The following is a 15,393-nucleotide window of genomic DNA, read 5'->3' on the forward strand; positions in this document are numbered from 1 at the left end:
GCAACATTAGGAATGGATCTGAGGTTACCGTCAATCTTCCAACTATCCAGCTGGGTCGTCCTCACAGAAGTCCTTCTGCACCGTAAATCAGAGAGAGGGAGACAGAGAGAGAGAGACAGACAGAGAGACAACGATAGAGAGATAGCCAATTTCATTGTCGAATGTATATCTTTAGTTCTTGTTTATTGTATAGAGTCGTCTATATATAACTTACTAGATATTTATGCCCTATATATATGTATTATAGGAAGACGGTTCATGCAGACTTAAAAATAGAAAACATCTTGATCTGTCCTAATATATTAAATAATAATTTCCGTTCTCCAATACAAAAAAAAATGCTTTACAGCTGACAATGTGACCAAGATCATATAAAGTGTAGAAACTGCATGAACGATGTTGTGAAAGAGGACAGAACACGTTCTGAAAGTTTCGTGGGTAAGTATTTCTTGAAGATGTGAGGTCGTCATGAGGTGTTCGACCCTTTATGGTCGCTTTATGGGCGACGAAACGGTCTGAGAGCAAGCTACAGGAGTATATACACTCCAAGAGGTCCATGCTACACTTTGCTGTAGAGTGTATTTGCAGAAAAGCAAATTAGTATTTGCATATATTCTTTTTCGATTCCTGCGACCTATTTTTCAGACTTAAATTAAATCAGAGGAGATATTATGTCACTTACCGGGTGGCTTGTATCGTTAGTTAACAAAGAATATCAAAGGCGTTCTCTCTGAAATAGTATTTTACTATTTTGTCATTAACTTTAATTTGTTTAAATTTACTTGAAAAAGGAGAGTTGGGTTATATGTTGGGTAGATCTAACACTCAAACACACACACACACAGAATAATAGACAAATGGAATGCATAAGGCAGAGATGTGGTGGAGGCTGACTCCATACACAGCTTTAAGTGTAGATGTGACAGAGCCCAGTAGGCTCAGGAACCTGTACATTCGTTGATTGACCGTTGAGAGGCGGGACCAAAGAGCCAGAATTCAACCCCCGCAAGCACAATTAAGTGAGTACACACACACACACACACACACACACACACACACGTTATGAGATTAAGGATAGGGGCGGAAGGATTCACTACAAATGACAAGGAAGTGTGTGAGGAATTGAATAAGAAATTCCAGGAGGTCTTCACCTTAGAACAAGGAGAAATTCCAGAGGTAAGTGAGGGAATAGCTAACCAGGAACCACTGGAAGAGTTTGAGATTACCAGTGGGGAAGTAAGGAAGTGTTTACTAGAGTTGGACGTGACGAAGGCTATAGGCCCAGATGGAATCTCCCCTTGGGTTCTAAAGGAAGGAGCAAGAGAACTGAGCCTACCACTCTCCATAGTGTATAACAAATCACTGGCAACAGGGGAACTGCCAGATATTTGGAAAGCAGCTAACGTAGTCCCGATATACAAGAAAGGGGATAGACAGGAGGCACTGAACTACAGGCCAGTGTCCCTAACCTGCATACCATGCAAGCTGATGGAGAAGATTGTGCGAAAAAAACTAGTGGAGCATCTGGAGCGAAGGAACTTTGTAACACAGCATCAACATGGGTTCAGGGATGGCAGGTCCTGCCTCACAGGGTTACTTGAATTCTACGACCAGGCAACAAAAATAAGGCAAGAAAGAGAAGGGTGGGCAGACTGCATATTTTTGGATTGTCAGAAAGCCTTTGATACAGTACCACACAAGAGGCTAGTGCGAAAGTTGGAGATGCAGGCTGGAGTGAGAGGGAAGGTACTCCGGTGGATAGAGGAATACCTAAGCAACAGGAGACAACGAGTCTGTGTGAGGGGTGAGGCCTCAGATTGGCGAGACGTCACAAGTGGAGTCCCGCAGGGGTCAGTCCTTGGACCTATACTGTTTCTGGTATATGTAAATGATCTCCCAGAGGGTATAGATTCGTTCCTCTCAATGTTTGCCGACGATGCAAAAATTATGAGGAGGATTGAAACAGAGGATGATAGTAGGAGGCTACAAGATGACCTGGATAGACTGAGTGAATGGTCCAACAAATGGCTGTTGAAGTTCAACCCGAGTAAATGCAAAGTAATGAAACTAGGCAGTGGAAACAGGAGGCCAGGCACAGGATACAGAATAGGAGATGAAGTACTTAATGAAACAGACAGAGAGAAAGATCTAGGAGTTGATATCACACCAAACCTGTCTCCTGAAGCCCACATAAAGAGAATAACGTCTGCGGCATATGCGAGGCTGGCTAACATCAGAACGGCGTTCAGGAACCTGTGTAAGGAATCATTCAGAATCTTGTACACCACATATGTAAGACCAATCCTGGAGTATGCGGCCCCAGCATGGAGCCCGTACCTTGTCAAGCACAAGACGAAGCTGGAAAAAGTCCAAAGATATGCTACTAGACTAGTCCCAGAACTAAGAGGCATGAGTTATGAGGAAAGGCTGCGGGAAATGCACCTCACGACACTGGAAGACAGAAGAGTAAGGGGGGACATGATCACAACCTACAAAATCCTCAGGGGAATCGACCGGGTAAACAAGGATGAACTATTCAACACTGGTGGGACGCGAACAAGGGGACACAGGTGGAAGCTGAGTACCCAAATGAGCCACAGAGACGTTAGAAAGAACTTTTTCAGTGTCAGAGTAGTTAGTAAATGGAATGCATTAGGAAGTGATGTGGTGGAGGCTGACTCCATACACAGTTTCAAATGTAGATATGATAGAGCCCAATAGGCTCAGGAATCTGTACACCAGTTGATTGACGGTTGAGAGGCGGGACCAAAGAGCGAGAGCTCAACCCCCGCAAGCACAATTAGGTGAGTACAATTAGGTGAGTACACACACACACACACACACACACACACACACACACACATACACACACACACACACACACACACACACACACACACACACACACACACACACACACACACACACACACACACACACACACACACACACAGGCTGGTGGAGGCTGACACAGTTTCAAATGTAGATATGATAGAGCCCAATAGGCTCAGGAATCTGTACACCAGTTGATTGACGGTTGAGAGGCGGGACCAAAGAGCCAGAGCTCAACCCCCGCAAGCACAATTAGGTGAGTACAATTAGGTGAGTACACACACACACACACACACACACACACAGGGCTCTGTACTCGGTCCTATCTTGTTTCTGATATATGTAAATGATCTCCCGGAGGGTATAGATTCATTTCTCTCGATGTTTGCAGACGATGCTAAAATTATGAGAAGGATTAAAACAGAAGAGGACTGTTTGAGGCTTCAAGAAGACCTAGACAAGCTGAAGGAATGGTCGAACAAATGGTTGTTAGAGTTTAACCCAACCAAATGTAATGTAATGAAGATAGGTGTAGGGAGCAGGAGGCCAGATACAAGGTATCATCTGGGAGAGGAAATTCTTCAGGAGTCCGAGAAGGAAAAAGACTTGGGGGTTGATATCACGCCAGACCTGTCTCCTGCAGCACATATCAAGCGGATAACATCAGCGGCATATGCCAGGCTGGCCAACATACGAACGGCATTCAGAAACTTGTGTAAAGAATCATTCAGAACTTTGTATACCACATATGTCAGGCCAATCCTAGAGTATGCAGCCCCAGCATGGAGTCCATATCTAGTCAAGGATAAGACTAAACTAGAAAAGGTTCAAAGGTTTGCCACCAGACTAGTACCCGAGCTGAGAGGTATGAGCTACGAGGAGAGACTACGGGAATTAAACCTCACTTCGCTGGAAGACAGAAGAGTTAGGGGGGACATGATCACCACATTCAAGATTCTGAAGGGAATTGATAGGGTAGATAAAGACAGTCTATTTAACACAAGGGGAACACGCACAAGGGGACACAGGTGGAAACTGAGTGCCCAAATGAGCCACAGAGATATTAGAAAGAACTTTTTTAATGTCAGAGTGGTTGACAAATGGAATGCATTAGGGGGTGATGTGGTGGAGGCTGACTCCATACACAGTTTCAAGTGTAGATATGATAAAGCCCGATAGGCTCAGGAATCTGTACACCTGTTGATTGACGGTTGAGAGGCGGGACCAAAGAGCCAGAGCTCAACCCCCGCAAACACAACTAGGTGAGTAACTAGGTGAGTACACACACACACACACACACACACACACACACACACACACACACACACACACACACACACACACACACACACACACACACACACACACACAAGACATGATGGACTATGTCACCCAAAAATGTCAGGAGGCTGTAAGCAGGTTTGTCCCAGCCCGACAGGAAAAAACAGAGAAGCAAAGGAAGAATCCGTGGTTTGATAAGGAATGTATGAAAGCAAAGGAGCTGAACAAAAGGGCATAGAGGAACTTCCGTTCCTCCAGAAAGAACCCCAGAAAGTAGAGAGATACCAGAGAACAAGGAACGAGTATGTTAGTGTGAGAAGAGCAGCTGAGAATAGGTATGAAAATGATATAACTAATAAAGCCAAGACCGAACGAAAGCTACTACACAGTCACATCAGGAGGAAGACAACAGTGAAGGAACAGGTAATGAAACTTAAGGTGGGCGAGGACAGGTACACAGAGAATGACAAAGAGGTGTGTGAAGAACTCAACAAATGGTTCCAGGAGTTCTTTACAATAGAACGGGGAGAAGTCACGGTGCTAGAAGAGGTGGCAGCAAACCAGGTGACCTTGGAAAGGTTCGAAATTACAAGAGATGAGGTCAAGAAGCACCTATTGGAGCTGGATGTGAGAAAAGCTTTTGGGCTGGACGAAATCTCACCATGGGTATTGAAAGAGTGTGCAGGAGCACTTTGCTTGCCACTCTCCATAGTGTATAGTAGGTCACCAGAAACGGGAGACCTACCAGAAATATGGAAGACTGCTAAAGTACTCCCAATATACAAAAGGGTGACAGACAAGAGGCACTGAACTACACGCCAGTGTCCTTAACTTGTATACCATGCAAGGTGATGGAGAAGATTGTGAGAAAAAACCTAGTAACACATCTGGAGAGAAGAGCCTTCGTGACAACCCACCAACATGGGTTCAGGGAAGGTAAATCTTGCCTTACAGGCTTGATAGAATTCTACGATCAGGTGAAAAGATTAAGCATGAAAGAGAAGGATGGGCGGACTGCATTTTTTTTTGGACTGTCGGAAAGCCTTTGACACAGTACCCCATAAAAGGTTGATGCATAAGCTGGAGAAACAGGCAGGAGTAACTGGAAGGGCGCTCCAGTGGATAAGAGAATACCTAAGCAATAGGAAGCAGAGAGTTACAGTGAGGAGTGAGACCTCAGAATAGCGTGAAGTCACCAGTGGAGTCCTACAGGGCTCTGTGCTTGGACTTATCCTGTTTCTGATATACGTAAATGATCTCCCAGAGGATATAGACTCATTCCTCTCAATGTTTACTGACGATGAAAAAAATTATGAGAAGGATTAAGACAGAGGAGGACAGCTTGAGGCTTCAAGAAGACCTGGACAAGATGCAGGAATGGTCGAACAAATTGCTGTTAGAGTTTAACCCAAGCAAATGTAATGTAATGAAGATAGGGGTATGCAGGCGACGAGTCACAATAACGTGGCTGAAGTATGTTGACCAGACCACACACTAGAAGTTGAAGGGACGACGACGTTTCGGTCAGTCCTGGACCATTCTCAAGTCGATTGTCTATATCATCAAGATAGGGGTAGGAAGCAGGAGACCAGATACAAGGTATCATTTGGAAGATGAGGTACTTCAAGAGTCAGAGAGAGAGAAAGACCTGGGGGTTGATATCACGCCAGACCTGTCCCCTGAAGCTCATATCAAGAGGATAACATCAGCAACATATGCCAGGTTGGCTAACATAAGAACGGCCTTTAGAAACTTGTGTAAGGAATCTTTCAGAACATTATATGCCACATATGTCAGACCAATCCTGGAGTATGCGGCTCCAGCATGGAGTCCATATCTTGTCAAGCATACGACTTAACTGGAAAAGGTTCAAAGGTTTGCCACCAGACTAGTACCCGAGCTGAGAGGTATGAGCTACGAGGAGAGACTACGGGAATTAAACCTCACTTCATTGGAAGACAGAAGAGTTAGGGGGGACATGATCACCACATTCAAGATTCTCAAGGGAATCGACAGTGTAGATAAAGACAGGCTATTTAACACAAGGGGCACACGCACTAGGGGGACACAGGTGGAAACCGAGTGCCCAAATGAGCCACAGATATATTAGAAAGAACTTTTTTAATGTCAGAGTGGTTGACAAATGGAATGCACTAGGAAGTAATGTGGTGGAGGCTGACTCCATACACAGTTTCAAGTGTAGATATGATAGAGCCCAATAGGCTCAGGAACCCGTACACCTGTTGATTGACGGTTGAGAGGCGGGACCAAAGAGCCAGAGCTCTACCCCCGCAAGCACAACTAGGTGAGTACACACACACACACACACACACACACACACACACACACACACACACACACACACACACACAAAGTCTACTTTCAAGTGTGGTCTAGAGCAGACACTTGCGAGATACTGTACCAACGCTCAGTGCGCTCAACTCACACCAACGTATCACCTGTGTACTTCTGTATATTCGACCAAATATATATATAGTATCTCAGTGTCTGTGTTTATTTGTCACCATACTTTACGTAACAATAGAACCGTTACATTTCCACCTGTGTCCCCTTGTGCGTGTTTCCCTTGTGTTAAATAGACCGTAATTGTGTTAAATAATTGTGTTAAATAGATTTATACCGTTACCAATGTAACGGTTCTATTGTTACGTAAAGTATGGTGACAAATAAACACAGACACTAAGATACTATATATATATTTGGTCGAATATACAGAAGTACACAGGTGATACGTTGGTGTGAGTTGAGCGCACTGAGCGTTGGTACAGTATCTCGCAAGTGTCTGCTCTAGACCACACTTGAAAGTAGACTCTCTCAATGTTTGCGGACGATGCTAAAATTATGAGAAGGATTAAAACAGAAGAGGACTGTTTGAGGCTTCAAGAAGACCTAGACAAGCTGAAGGAATGGTCGAACAAATGGTTGTTAGAGTTTAACCCAACCAAATGTAATGTAATGAAGATAGGTGTAGGGAGCAGGAGGCCAGATACAAGGTATCATCTGGGAGAGGAAATTCTTCAGGAGTCAGAGAAGGAAAAAGACTTGGGGGTTGATATCACGCCAGACCTGTCTCCTGCAGCACATATCAAGCGGATAACATCAGCGGCATATGCCAGGCTGGCCAACATACGAACGGCATTCAGAAACTTGTGTAAAGAATCATTCAGAACTTTGTATACCACATATGTCAGGCCAATCCTGGAGTATGCAGCCCCAGCATGGAGTCCATATCTAGTCAAGGATAAGACTAAACTGGAAAAGGTTCAAAGGTTTGCCACCAGACTAGTACCCGAGCTGAGAGGTATGAGCTTCGAGGAGAGACTACGGGAATTAAACCTCACTTCGCTGGAAGACAGAAGAGTTAGGGGGGACATGATCACCACATTCAAGATTCTGAAGGGGATTGATAGGGTAGATAAAGACAGTCTATTTAACACAAGGGAAACACGCACAAGGGGACACAGGTGGAAACTGAGTGCCCAAATGAGCCACAGAGATATTAGAAAGAACTTTTTTAGTGTCAGAGTGGTTGACAAATGGAATGCATTAGGGGGTGATGTGGTGGAGGCTCACTCCATACACAGTTTCAAGTGTAGATATGACAGAGCCCGATAGGCTCAGGAATCTGTACACCTGTTGATTGACGGTTGAGAGGTGGGACCAAAGAGCCAGAGCTCAACCCCCGCAAACACAACTAGGTGAGTACAACTAGGTGAGTACACACACACACACACTGAACTACAGGCCAGTGTCCCTAACCTGCATACCATGCAAGCTGATGGAAAAGATTGTGCGAAAAAAACTAGTGGAGCATCTGGAGCGAAGGAACTTTGTAACACAGCATCAACATGGGTTCAGGGATGGCAGGTCGTGCCTCACAGGGTTAATTGAATTCTACGACCAGGCAACAAAAATAGGGCAAGAAAAGGAAGGGTGGGCAAACTGCATATGTTTGGGTTGTCAGAAAGCCTTTGATACAGTTCGACACAAGAGGCTAGTGCTAAAGTTGGAGATGCAGGCTGGAGTGAAAGGGAAGGTACTCCGGTGGATAGAGGAGTACCTAAGCAACAGGAGACAACGAGTCTGTGTGAGGGGTGAGGTCTCAGATTGGCGAGACGTTACAAGTGGAGTCCCGCAGGGGTCAGTCCTTGGACCTATACTGTTTCTGGTATATGTAAATGATCTCCCAGAGGGTATAGATTTGTTCCTCTCAATGTTTGCCGACGATGAAAAAATTATGAGGAGGATTGAAACAGAGGATGATAGTAGGAGGCTACAAGATGACCTGGATAGACTGAGTGAATGGGCCAACAAATGGCTGTTGAAGTTCAACCCGAGTAAATGCAAAGTAATGAAACTAGGCAGTGGAAACAGGAGGCCAGACACAGGATTCAGAATAGGAGATGAAGTACTTAATGAAACAGACAGAGAGAAAGATCTAGGAGTTGATATCACACCAAACCTGTCTCCTGAAGCCCACGTAAAGAGAATAACGTCTGCGGCATATGCGAGGCTGGCTAACATCAGAACGGCGTTCAGGAACCTGTGTAAGGAATCATTCAGAATCTTGTACACCACATATGTAAGACCAATCCTGGAGTATGCGGCCCCAGCATGGAGTCCGTACCTTGTCAAGCACAAGACGAAGCTGGAAAAAGTCCAAAGGTATGCTACTAGACTAGTCCCAGAACTAAGAGGCATGAGTTATGAGGAAAGGCTGCGGGAAATGCACCTTACGACACTGGAAGACAGAAGAGTAAGGGGGGACATGATCACAACCTACAAAATCCTCAGGGGAATCGACCGGGTAAACAAGGATGAACTATTCAACACTGGTGGGACGCGAACAAGGGGACACAGGTGGAAGCTGAGTACCCAAATGAGCCACAGAGACGTTAGAAAGAACTTTTTCAGTGTCAGAGTAGTTAGTAAATGGAATGCATTAGGAAGTGATGTGGTGGAGGCTGACTCCATACACAGTTTCAAATGTAGATATGATAGAGCCCAATAGGCTCAGGAATCTGTACACCAGTTGATTGACGGTTGAGAGGCGGGACCAAAGAGCCAGAGCTCAACCCCCGCAAGCACAATTAGGTGAGTACAATTAGGTGAGTACACACACACACACAGAAAATTCGTGTTAGAATTATTAATCTTACTTTTTCGGTCATATTTAATAATATATGTCTACAGGATATATATATATATATATATATATATATATATATATATATATATATATATATATATATATATATATATATATATATATATATATATATATATATATATATATATATATATATATATATATATATATATATATATATATATATATATATATATATATATGTCGTACCTAGTAGCCAGAACTCACTTCTCAGCCTACTATTCAAGGCCCGATTTGCCTAATAAGCCAAGTTTTCCTGAATTAATATATTTACTATAACTTTTTTCTTATGAAATGATAAAGCAACCCTTTTCTCTATGTATGAGGTCAATTTTTTTTATTGGAGTTAAAATTAACGTAGATATATGACCGAACCTAACCAACCCTACCTAACCTAACCTAACCTATATTTATAGGTAAGGTTAGGTTAGGTAGCCAAAAAAAGCTAGGTTAGGTTAGGTTAGGTAGGTTAGGTAGACGAAAAACATTAATTCATGAAAACTTGGCTTATTAGGCAAATCGGGCCTTGAATAGTAGGCTGAGAAGTGCGTTCTGGCTATTAGGTACGACATATATATATATATATATATATATATATATATATATATATATATATATATATATATATATATATATATATATATATATATATATATATATATATATATATATATATATATATATATATATATATATATATATATATATATATATATATATATATATATATATATATATATATATATATATATATATATATATATATATATATATATATATATATATATATATATATATATATATATATATATATATATATATATATATATATATATATATATATATATATATATATATATATATATATATATATATATATATATATATATATATATATATATATATATATATATATATATATATATATATATATATATATATATATATATATATATATATATATATATATATATATATATATATATATATATATATATATATATATATATATATAAGGGAGTACCACCTCTAGCTGGAAGAAGGGGGACCCATATCCTCGGAGGAAACCACGCATAACGCATTAGAGGGAATGTTTAGATCCCCTCCAATACAGTTTCTGTGTGCTTTTCTCCTACCACCCCCTTCCTTTTTTATTTTTTGTGCTTTATTATGCATTTGATGGTTACAAGATATACATGGGTTGATACAAAAATAATAATGCAAAAAGGTGATTAAAGGTTATGGATCTCTTGAAAAACACAACAATGGGAAACATTGATGAATGTCACAGACGGGTTCGATCATTGTTGCAAGTCAAACACTTCTTCGAATTCCTCTGAAGTTGGACTAGTGCCCAAGACGCAACAGGCATTTCCCCTCTGAATCGCAACACTGAGGCGCTGGAACAAGAAACTTTTTGCTCTCTGGTTTTTTGTAGCGCTGATCAATTTGTCCCCCAATTCCTTCAGGAACTTCAATGCACATTTTCCCCACGAACCGAGGGTCTCCGAGCCGATCGGAACAAAGCTGTAGCAGTGTGCTAGACCTCTGTATTTAATAATTTTCTGCGATTCCCTGAAAGAAGCAGCACCACCGCTTTCACTTGTGCTGTAGTGGAGGTAGGGCCAGTGTAGTCCCATACCACTTGCTTACCATCCTTCCAAGGTAGCAAGGTGACCCCATCAGGGCGCTTCTGAGGGTCGTTAGGTCTGGATAAGTGTGGTTCTCTTTGTGCCGGGCAGCGGGCTGTGGCGAGGCTCCTCTTGATGATGTCGTTGACTTCTTCATGTCTTGCAATTTTACCCTGTGATTTACGACATACCAGACCATGACGACCATATTGGTCTGCCATCGCAGTTCCGCAGATGCACCTATGTTCGGTGAGGATGGGGGCGGCAAGGCGAAGGGCAACTCCAATGCGGAGAGCGTCATGACTGAGGCGAGTTCCCAGGGCTGCATTGGGCACAGCAAATAAAAAATCCCCGGCGTGGGGTGCTGTTACCGCTAGGAGGCGGGCTTTGTTTTCAGCATCAGCGTTGTCAATCATTGCTGTGACAGTCTTTTCCATTATGGGGCTATCCCAGTGGGCCTGCTTGTGGTCTTTTGGGACTTGTGGTCGGGGTTGAGGGTGTGCAATGCTGTCCCATTGTCTGGCTGCTTCGATGAACGTTTGATCATGAGTTCCCGCTGTCTCTCTCATCCGCTCTGGTAGGATCTGCCCTACCAATTCGTTGACTGCTGTACATGAGGATAAGAATGCTGGAAGTGTTACCTCAGTTGCCTTTCGTATGCCTATCCCTCCAAATCTCACTGGGAGTGTTGCTTGGTCCCACTGACTGTCATCTAAATCTAGGTTGAGCGCCTTCCTGAATATTGACCTGAGGAGCTCATCATATTGATGTAGAAGTGGGTTGCCAAAAGTTGGTGCACACCTTAAGAAGTATGTTAGCCTGGGCAAGGTAAGGCACTTTGTGAGAAGGTAGAGGGCATCGTGGGAGTCCAAGTCCCCAATTCTCTCTTCCATCCTCTTTAGGTCTCTAAACTTTTCGTCAAGGACTGCAGCAATGGCATTGTGGCCCAGTGGTGCTCCGAGTAGTGTGCTGTCGGTGGGTTTAACAACTGAGGCTTCTGGTAAAACTGATTTCACTGCTCTCATAATTACTTCACTGGATGCAATAATTTCGCACTTGGAGGGGTTAAGAACGAGACCCATGGACTCCCCCCGTGTCTTTACCAGCTGTAGGTCTTCCAGCAGGGAATCTTGTGTGCCTGCCAGAGTGCCATCATCCAGGAACCAGATGTTGAGCTCACTGGACAGTCTGGTTGTAATTTCTCGAACCGCTATGCAAAAGAGGAACGGTGCAAGTGGGTCTCCCTGTTGAATTCCCTCTGCTGAGGTGACTTCATGTTTGCCAAACAGGAGGGTTGAGTCTTTGCTGTAGCCTGCTGACACAAACGGGAGAATGCTTGGGCAATGTTCCTGGACTGCAGTGAGGATTGCTTCCCTTTTGACCGAGTTGAAAGCGTTTTTAAAATCTAATTTTACTACTGCCTGGTCTTCAGTAAGAGAGCTAATGTAGGCTCGTGCAGCATGAACCGCAGCTTCACAGCCTTGGGGGACTCCAAACCCCAGCTGGTTGGGTTGCAGCATGGTGGCTGCTTCCATTCGGATACTTCTGACAGCAGCCCTTGCAACTAGGCGGCGAAGGGTATTACCAACGGCAATGGGTCTGATCCCTCCCCCCTTCTTTTTCAGGGCACATAGGGTTGCACCAAAGAAGAATGGTTTGATTTCATCAGGGATTAACCCGGCGAGGCAGTTGTTGACAAACGTTGTGATTTCTGTCAGGAGCGCTTCTGCAGCTGGGCCAAGAACAGGGTTCACCATTTCCTTCACATGTTGAGGTCTTACCCCTGTGTAGCCTCCTGAGGAGCCCGGGGGAAATGAAACGATAGCTTTATAAACCTCTGACTCCCGGAGGACGAGAGGTTCCTGGTTAGGGGCGAGCCTGACCTGTGGGGGAGGTCCACCTACGGCCCTGAGGGGGTGTTTTTCTCTCAGTGCTTGGGCTGTGGTTTCATCCCTGGGCAAAATTTTGTCCTCACTTGTGATCAACCTGAGTGCCCCGACTGTATTGCCCTCTTCAATTTTCTTGCTTGCTATATATATATATATATATATATATATATATATATATATATATATATATATATATATATATATATATATATAAATATATATATATATATATAAATATATATATATATATATATATATATATATATATATATATATATATATATATATATATATATTTATATTCCGAGGAACGTGGCATATATCTTGTTATTCGTGTTCCTTCAGAGAATCGTGATGACTGATCACATTCGTGCGACATGAAAACTGGAGGTACTGATTGCATTGAGGATTATATGGACGAATTTATGATCATATATAAAATACCTGACAACAATGACAAGCCATAATTTTATAAATTTATATAACCTTGATTATCCTCAGATATACCGTTACAGAGCTTGTTAGTTGTGTCCGCATCCACCTCACATCCACACCATATCTGTTCAACATCCACCACACATCCACACCACATTCAAACATCCAAACTCGGGTGCTCTGGAATGATTCCTGTTGGAGACCTTTCTACCCTGACAAGCAATATGTGCACTGAAAACTATGTTATACTCCTCATTGTATATACTCTGAGTATATTGCAATACAGCTGGCCTGCATGTCTTTATATCCTGCTCATGAGAGTGTCATTCATGAGGTCTTATTGCATGAGAGAGGCCTCGTTTTGCTCAATATTGCAGTGGAATTACTGTGATTCATTTTCTTTGTAGAAATGTACATATTTATAAGTCAAGAAAATGACTAACGTCACTGTTTTCGTGTTTCGTTACAGCTGTGACAAGTCTAAACCAAAGAGAAAAGGGGGATATTAAAAGTGTGTGCCATGATTGGTCAAGGGAAATCATTTAACCAATCAGCAAATTGCAATTGTGAGACCTTGCGAGAGCCCATGATTCCGATATGCTTTCGGAAGCTCATTTGACTTCCGCCGTGAATAAAAACCACGTTTTCTGTCTTAGAGGAGGCATCCTGAAATTCCCCTGATGTTACACAGGAAGTGTTTGGAAAGAAAAACACAGAATTCTGGAGCTGTTTACAAGAGGTTGTGATATAACTGAAAGAAATTAACCAACTGTAAAGGAAAGCGTAGTTTAACATAACTTTCCTCGATGCGAAGAGCCACATGTGAGGAAAGGATGTGAGATTATATTTTGATAATTTTTTTATATTTAAACCACTAGGTGAAATTAATATAGAGATTCTTGAATGAATTCGTAGCCTAATAAATAGTCTGAGTAGACCTCACAGTAAATAAAATAACATTACAGTTTATAAGCAATAATATGTTGAGACATTTTATTATTTCTTAGGTGTTTAATCTTATTAAGGAAACCTGGGTCCAGATTCACGAAGCAGTTTCGCAAGCACTTACGAACCTGTACATCTTTTCTCAATCTTTGGCGGCTCTGTTTACAATTATTAAACAGTTAATGAGCTCCGAAGCACCAGGAGGCTGTTTATAACAATAACAACAGTTGATTGGCAAGTTTTCATGCTTGTAAACTGTTTAATAAATGTAACCAAAGCCGTCAAAGATTGAAGAAAGACGTACACGTTCGTAAGTACTTGGGTAACTATTTCGTGAATCTGGCCCCTGTTGACTATAGTCAACTAACGGTTGATAAACATGCGTTCTAAACAAAACAGGAACACTTCTATGAATGATATTATACGCACAGCGTGAATACATGCATAGAAATACAAATCTACAATCAAACAATCTATCAATAGCCCATAATTCTTACTGAAAAACAATTAAAACCATGCATTCCATACATGGATAAACGCGTACACCTTTATGATGACACGTTTACATAAATGTAACCCCTGATCATCAAAGCATTGAAAATATGCGTATGATTTCTCATTCAATTCCACTATAAACAGTTAAAATACATATTTAACATTTTTTAACTCAACCACATGACATAATAACGTAAACACCTGAGCTCTTACACCACCAGGCGACGTCCGATATCAAGAAACCAAAAACAGTATTTCTAAAACGCTTCTGAAAAATTTACTTAAATATCCACCTTCTTGTTTCCAGCCAGGGCTCAGGGGTCGTTTGACCCATCAGACGATACAACTGGCGGTCCATATTCGCCCGGAGCAGTTCAGATATTGTAGGCGTTTCATGGTACACATCACTAGGGAGGAGCTGTGGCTCCTGGTCGCTGCCTGAGCATCGAGAGGCAGCAGCAACGCACCAGACTGACCGGGTATTCAGGAAGGAGAGACAGGTAATAATTGCGCTGGGCGAGCAGGGAGGAATATTGGTAAACAAAGGGGCAGACAGACAGGCAGGGAGGGAGAGAGGTAGCGGTGTGTTAATGTATTGTAGAGTCCAGGTAAACACCATTCCACAATACCTTCAAAAGTATCTGTTGCCTTGACACGGAATACATACACATTATACATACTCACGAATACATAC

The sequence above is a fragment of the Procambarus clarkii genome, chromosome 14 (genome assembly GCF_040958095.1).
Source record: "Procambarus clarkii isolate CNS0578487 chromosome 14, FALCON_Pclarkii_2.0, whole genome shotgun sequence".
NCBI lineage: Eukaryota > Metazoa > Arthropoda > Malacostraca > Decapoda > Cambaridae > Procambarus > Procambarus clarkii.